Raw genomic sequence first — 8,224 nt, forward strand, 5'->3', positions numbered from 1 at the left:
ACATATAGTAACACAACTTCAACAAAATGATAATACATATGAACAAATTATTGAACAACCCCATGCCACCACTTTTCAATCTGCAAATAATCATTTTTTTAGCCCACGATGAGCAGTCAAATTGGATCCCTCCACTGCTCAAATTCCTTTCCAGCCAACCTCCAAACTCAAATCCCCATTATCCCTTTTTTCGCTTTTCCGCCACCCGATTCACCACAAATTAATGCATCATCAGGCATGAATACTGATACCAACTCAGACATCTCAGTTTTTCACACAGTTTCACAATTCAATAACTCCGATGTAGAAACTGCCGACGAATTCGCCGACTCCTAACCATCCCCTTCCACTTATACCCAAACCACATCTTCAAACTTTTCAAAACCCCCTTTCAACCCACTCAACCCCATAACCAATTTCCATCCCCCTCGACTCCTTCTTATATTTCACAAATTAGCCCAACCTATTCCCCATTTAATTCCGAACGTTCCAACAATACTTCCCCAGATAACATTGAATTTTCTGAATAACTTGATAATTTTATAACACTACAACACCAGTTACAATACCTCCACACTCTCACTATTCGCCGATTATCTTCAACAGTAACACCATCAAATCCACCAACACCTACACCACTATCAGAATATGCACCATCACTAGCTCAACCATCCACGTCAACAGAAACATCCACTAGCACTAACCGAGCGTAAAGGACCTTTAAACGAAAACTTCCTAATCATCTATTTCCATCAAAACCCGGAACCGCCAGAGAATACATCAATCATTCAGACCACACCAACACCGCAAATTATCTCCAAGTAACCCTGCCTTTATTTCCACAATACACCCTAAATCATTCTGATACTAACACAGAACCACGTAATTTTGTAGATGAGAATGTTTTAATACCTACACTACATTGGACCGCTTATTTTAATTTCACTAACGCTCATTCTTTACCACTTCATAACACCACACACGATATTGAAAGAACCAAAAACAATTTATACAGACTAACCACGTCACTCACACCCCGACAATTTACATATGTAGGATATGAGAAGCTACTAAAAACATTCACAGCTTCCCGAGCTAACGATTACTCAATAGAATACTACGGCCATAATATCATTAGACCAAATCAAGACCAATTTCTAGATGAAGACCGTTTTGCTAGCCCACAACTAACAGAAAAAATTTTCATCAAAACACCTTATATAATCACTCTCAATATTGTCTATAAAAAGCATGATCATATTATTTCTGAAGCACTCGCAGATATCCAGGCATATGAAACATTTTATGATATATTTCAACTCTTTTCACTAACTTTTCAATTTCTTTCAGCACAAGAACGTGATTTGCACTGTTCCCATGATATTATGTTGCGAACTAAGCAAACGCACACTCACATATATTTTGGTTTCACATACACCATCATGACAACCTCACCATCGATTTCAGTTTATTAATTCTAAATACACCTCAACATTTTTCCTTAACTTCACATATTGCATAAAGAAATCTAACCTTCAAGGCATCCTCCGCAACTATCACCCGGTTACCCAGATGTATATATTCTGTCCCCTCACCAAAACCTTCAATGACGAAGAATCGCGACCCTCCATCATCCCACATGAATTCATCCAACCTATCGAAATCCCCATATTAGAATTCATTCATAATACTAAATACAATCATAAACTATACAATCTAATACAAAACACACCTCATGAATTCGCAGTTGGCACCGAAGAATTAATCAGCATAAAGGCACTTCAATTGCCTTGGCCACTGCTGCAAACTAAAAATGTCATACTCATACTAGCTAAATTACAAACAACATCATATCTTATTCACGACATTTTCCCACATGGTTTTTTCCCCGATGACTAGGTAAATATAAACTAAATATTACAACTAACTAATTTAAATCTCTACTAACTATTCTTTATAGATGTTTAGTATACTCTTTCAGTCTTCACACCAAAATCACCTGCAAGAAGAAAAAAAACACCAAATAAAATCACAAACTCTTGAATTTATAATAATCAATAAATCTTATGCACAAAATGAAGCAGTAAAATTCATACCAAAAGCAATAAATTAATCTATAAATTATTTCCCTACAGTAGTAAAATTAAATACGATGAAAATTTATAATTTTAAAATTCCCCAAAACATTAAAATTCAATTTCTAAGCAGTAAACTTTATAAAATAAGTAAGCAGTGCTTATTTTATTTTTATCTTTTCCTTTCCTCGCACAAGAATTCTATCCACAATCGCACAGCTCGCCCACGGAGAATTGTTTAAAATAATGATTTTCAGTTTGGAGTTTTCACTAACAATAACTCACACAAGCGATAACAAGTTTCCAACTTTTCTTTAACCCGGTTGGAAAAGAATTATATATTAAGCTAAACTGACCAACGCAGTTTACTAAACACCATAAACTAACAGCATGACTAAGAAAAAAAACCTATGGCACCCAAACCGGGTTACACCAGCTTAAAACTGCATAATTTATTCTTTTGAAGACGATTACCAAGTCTAAGAAAGAAGTAATAAAACACAAAACAGAACTAAGCAAACGCACAATCACATTATTTTCATTTTATACAAAAACATTTTGATTTACATACACCATCACGACAACCTCACCATCGATTTCAGTTTATTAATTCTAAATACACCTCAACATTTTTTCTTAACTTCACATATTGCATAAAGAAATCTAACCTTCAAGGCATCCTCCGCAACTATCACCCGGTTACCCAGATGTATATATTCTGTCCCCTCACCAAAACCTTCAATGACGAAGAATCGCGACCCTCCATCATCCCACATGAATTCATCCAACCTATCGAAATCCCCATATTAGAATTCATTCATAATACTAAATACAATCATAAACTATACAATCTAATACAAAACACACCTCATGAATTCGCAGTTGGCACCGAAGAATTAATCAGCATAAAGGCACTTCAATTGCCTTGGCCACTGCTGCAAACTAAAAATGTCATACTCATACTAGCTAAATTACAAACAACATCATATCTTATTCACGACATTTTCCCACATGGTTTTTTCCCCGATGACTAGGTAAATATAAACTAAATATTACAACTAACTAATTTAAATCTCTACTAACTATTCTTTATAGATGTTTAGTATACTCTTTCAGTCTTCACACCAAAATCACCTGCAAGAAGAAAAAAAACACCAAATAAAATCACAAACTCTTGAATTTATAATAATCAATAAATCTTATGCACAAAATGAAGCAGTAAAATTCATACCAAAAGCAATAAATTAATCTATAAATTATTTCCCTACAGTAGTAAAATTAAATACGATGAAAATTTATAATTTTAAAATTCCCCAAAACATTAAAATTCAATTTCTAAGCAGTAAACTTTATAAAATAAGTAAGCAGTGCTTATTTTATTTTTATCTTTTCCTTTCCTCGCACAAGAATTCTATCCACAATCGCACAGCTCGCCCACGGAGAATTGTTTAAAATAATGATTTTCAGTTTGGAGTTTTCACTAACAATAACTCACACAAGCGATAACAAGTTTCCAACTTTTCTTTAACCCGGTTGGAAAAGAATTATATATTAAGCTAAACTGACCAACGCAGTTTACTAAACACCATAAACTAACAGCATGACTAAGAAAAAAAACCTATGGCACCCAAACCGGGTTACACCAGCTTAAAACTGCATAATTTATTCTTTTGAAGACGATTACCAAGTCTAAGAAAGAAGTAATAAAACACAAAACAGAACTAAGCAAACGCACAATCACATTATTTTCATTTTATACAAAAACATTTTGATTTACATACACCATCACGACAACCTCACCATCGATTTCAGTTTATTAATTCTAAATACACCTCAACATTTTTTCTTAACTTCACATATTGCATAAAGAAATCTAACCTTCAAGGCATCCTCCGCAACTATCACCCGGTTACCCAGATGTATATATTCTGTCCCCTCACCAAAACCTTCAATGACGAAGAATCGCGACCCTCCATCATCCCACATGAATTCATCCAACCTATCGAAATCCCCATATTAGAATTCATTCATAATACTAAATACAATCATAAACTATACAATCTAATACAAAACACACCTCATGAATTCGCAGTTGGCACCGAAAAATTAATCAGCATAAAGGCACTTCAATTGCCTTGGCCACTGCTGCAAACTAAAAATGTCATACTCATACTAGCTAAATTAGAAACAACATCATATCTTATTCACGACATTTTCACACATGGGTTTTTCCCCGATGACTAGGTAAATATAAATTAAATATTACAATTAACTAATTTAAATCTCTACTAACTATTCTTTATAGATGTTTAGTTTACTCTCTCAGTCTTCACACCAAAATCACCTGCAAGAAGAAGAAAAAACACCAAATAAAAACACAAACTCTTGAATTTATAATAATCAATAAATCTTATGCACTAAATGGAGCATTAAAATTCATACCAAAAAGAGAAAATTAATCTGTAAATTATTTCCCTACAGTAATAAAATTAAATACGATGAAAATTTATAATTTTAAAATTCCCCAAAACAATAAAATTCATTTTCTAAGCAGTAAACTTCTTTATAAAATAAGCAAGCAGTGCTTTTTTTTTATCTTTTCATTTCCTCGCACAAGAATTCTATCCACAATCGCACAGCTCGCCCACGGAGAATTGTTTAAAATAATGAGTTTCAGTTTGGAGTTTTCACTAACAATAACTCACACAAGCGATAACAAGTTTCCAACTTTTCTTTAACCCGGTTGGAAAGGAATTATATATTAAGCTAAACTGACCAACGCAGTTTACTAAACACCATAAACTAACAGCATGACTAAGAAAAAAAACCTACGGTACCCAAACCGGGTTACACCAGCTTAAAACTGGATAATTTATTCTTTTGAAGACGATAACCAAGTCTAAGAAAGAAGTAATAAAACACAAAAAAGTCGAAAGACAAACCCAAACCAAAAACAATTTGATTTTTGAAAAAAGGACACAAACAAAGTAACACAAAAAAAACAAGAAAAAACAAAAAATAAAATGTTAACACAAAGCAGGACCCCTAAAAAAAACAGCACGATATCATACTCCCACTCCTGGCCTAACCCACCAGAGAGGACGTCCTGAGCATGCTCTATAGCCGGTCTAACCCACCGTGCTACACCCACGCTTTGTGATCACACTTTATTTTTACTAAGAAGTACTCAAGGAGAGTAACTCTTCGAAATAACTGAACAAAAACAAAAACGCTTTTGTGAAAACAACTAATTAAGATCATAACTAAAAAAAACTAAATTAACCAAATTTTATAAAAATTTAAATCATAATATGCAGTATATAGATCGCACAGGAATACAAAGACGAACATCCAAAGACTAGATGACCCCACCACACTCGATCTACAGAATGGCTAAACACAATCTACATGCCGATCACATCCACGACTTAAAGGATTTAAAGTACGACTTTACTTCTCAGAAAAGGAGTTCATTGAATCAGACCAATGACCACCTCGATGCTCAAGTATAAGTACAGATCTAAAGTACAAGGCATTCCCTCCAAACACAATCTTCACGCCACTTCCAAGACGAGAGTGATACTCAACCAGTTTTCCACAAAGGCAGAACAAGCAGTCATAGCAAAGCATTTGGAAATCAGATTGATTTCGTTGGGGATCACAGTCGTTGTCGAATGACAAGATAAAAACTTCAAATCCATGGACCGTTCTTCTCCAAGAGGAACTATGTCGATGACTCTAGCTTCCTAGAGCCGTCTTCTCCAAGGAACAAGAATAAGGAAATGAGGTTCGACAAAAAAAACGATCATAATCCATCCTTCAATTACAGAAAGAAAGATAAAAACTAAAAAACTCTGTATACCCCGGGTGGAACCTGATCTAAACTATGTTTTATTATTGGTTATAAATTGGAGAATTTATCACTATAAAAAATTTAATATTAACCAATCATGATTCATCTAACTAACAAACCACTTATTTGTAAGTTCTGAAATTACTTGTAATTTCAGCACCAGAGAGATTTGAATTTAACTTAGAAATTAGTTACCTCTCCAAGAGGTAATCGCATTAAGCCAGTATTCTCTAGATCTATTGCGCCTAGCAGAGACTAGTTAAACACCCTGAGACTAGTAGATATAAGAGTAAGATTAGGATCGGTATTAGACTAAGAAGTTGCACGAATCTATCCGGCCGAAAATAAGATAGCGTAACGAGCAGACGGTGTACCCTATCCGAAATGACTCTATGAGCTAAGCAATCTGACTTAACTCATTCTAGAGGCGCCTTTGGCGCCATAGTAACCAAAACTGGGGGAGCACCGAATGCCAAAACAACGCAAATTGTTTCAAATATTTTTAAGAAGTGCTCTAAACATAATTTTTAGACTTTTTTCAAAATTTTTTCAAAAAGGTCTATTTTTAAAAAAGGTCGACAAAAAGTTTGTTCAGAAAAAAGGTCGACATTGTTTTAAAGTTTTACAGGTAAACAGCAAGCGCAAAAATGCATTGTAACCGTTTATTCAAACAAAAAAATCGAAGTTTTACTAAATAAAAGTGCAACTTTTCCTATATCCATATATTTTCTGTTGATAATTGATTTGATCCATATCTGTGTTTGCGGAATAAACTTTTTATAGAGTTTGCGTCTAAAGTGTCCGAAGTGTCAAATGCAAAATCAAAATACAATCGTATAGAAATAATTAATCGATATCAGTGCAAAGTATTATGTTAATTAAAGTGGCAGCTTTGGCAGCAGAAACACTTACATAGGGTAGGAACTCCTGGCCCTCCCATCTGAATGGTCCCTCAATAACAATAATCATCTTCGGGTTCTCAAGTTCCGTTTCAATCACCCTCAAATACCTCTGTTGAAAAAAGTTCAATTGTCCATGTGAGATCGCTACTGAGGGCGTATGAATAAGATTATGTTCACGTCTGCTAAAAATGGCCATGTCTGCACTTGTTACTGCCTGCGATGGTATAAGAAGATCACTAGGCGTCCGGTAGACATCTTTTCAGTGATCTTTTTTCTACCTACCCCTCCCCATCCCCGTCCCCACCTGCCTTTTTTGTTCAAATTGACTCGTTTGTTCGGCACACGTAACCTCATCGTGGAGTCAACTTAAAGCCTATAAAATAGATGCTTATGAGAAGTAGGGTGAGAAAAAAGATCCCTGTTAATTTCGTTTTGAAGCCCTTCAGTCTGCATAGATTTAGCACTCTGAAGAACACGTCTGATAGATCCAATACTTTGTCTCCCTCTAAATTACAGTTGACAATGGCCAAAATTGGAGGTTGAGATGCAACTGTCACCGCTTTTTTGAGGTCTGCGGGCTCGAAGACACTGTATGCAATGACAAGCTCTTGAATATCGACTTCGATTTTGTGGAAGTAACTGGCTATTTTTTCCAAAACTTTAACAGTGGAGTCAATAATCACTATTTTAATTTTCTTGCGCTGCAAAATTGAGTCTACTTAACCATAGAAACATGAAACAAATTCACGAATCGCGATTTAATTTTCTTAATTTCGAAAATAAGGCTATCAAAATTAGTCCGGACTTTAACATACTGACTGTTTAATGTCCAAAAAAGATACGTTTCAGATTTTGGAACGTTTGCTGGTTCTCGAAGTACCGTCTCGTTCAAGCTCATCTGGAGCGCAAATTTTTTTAGTATTTTGAAGAAAGCTCGGAATATTAATTCAAATGGGTGATTTTTCAATTCAGATAATTTCCGAAACTTTAAATACGGAGTATCTAGAAATTTTTCTTTTCGGAGTTTAAAAGAAAAAAAATTAACCGTGATCTTTTTTTGTAAAGTTCTGGGTGTTTGAAAAGTGCTAATTTTGGCCAATTTGAAATAATTATTATGCGATACATTAATTTTTTTAGCACGCGTAAGCGGCTGCATGACACTTTTCAGTTTGATTTGAGACAGTTCATTTGGTATGTTGATAGCATATAGAGCAGTAAATACAACCCTTGTGAGGGAATAAAATGAAGAGGAAAAATGAAAAAATAAATCTTTTTTCAGATTATTTATCAGTTTTTCTTCCAAAAACTTTTTACTTATGGCCTCAAAGTGCTCAAGGCTTGACCTTGATATACGAGAAGTCCTGTTTCGTCTTGAAGCCGGTTAAATCTATTTC

The sequence above is a fragment of the Symsagittifera roscoffensis genome, chromosome 2, assembly GCF_963678635.1.
Source record: "Symsagittifera roscoffensis chromosome 2, txSymRosc1.1, whole genome shotgun sequence".
In the NCBI taxonomy this organism is placed as follows: Eukaryota; Metazoa; Xenacoelomorpha; order Acoela; family Convolutidae; genus Symsagittifera; species Symsagittifera roscoffensis.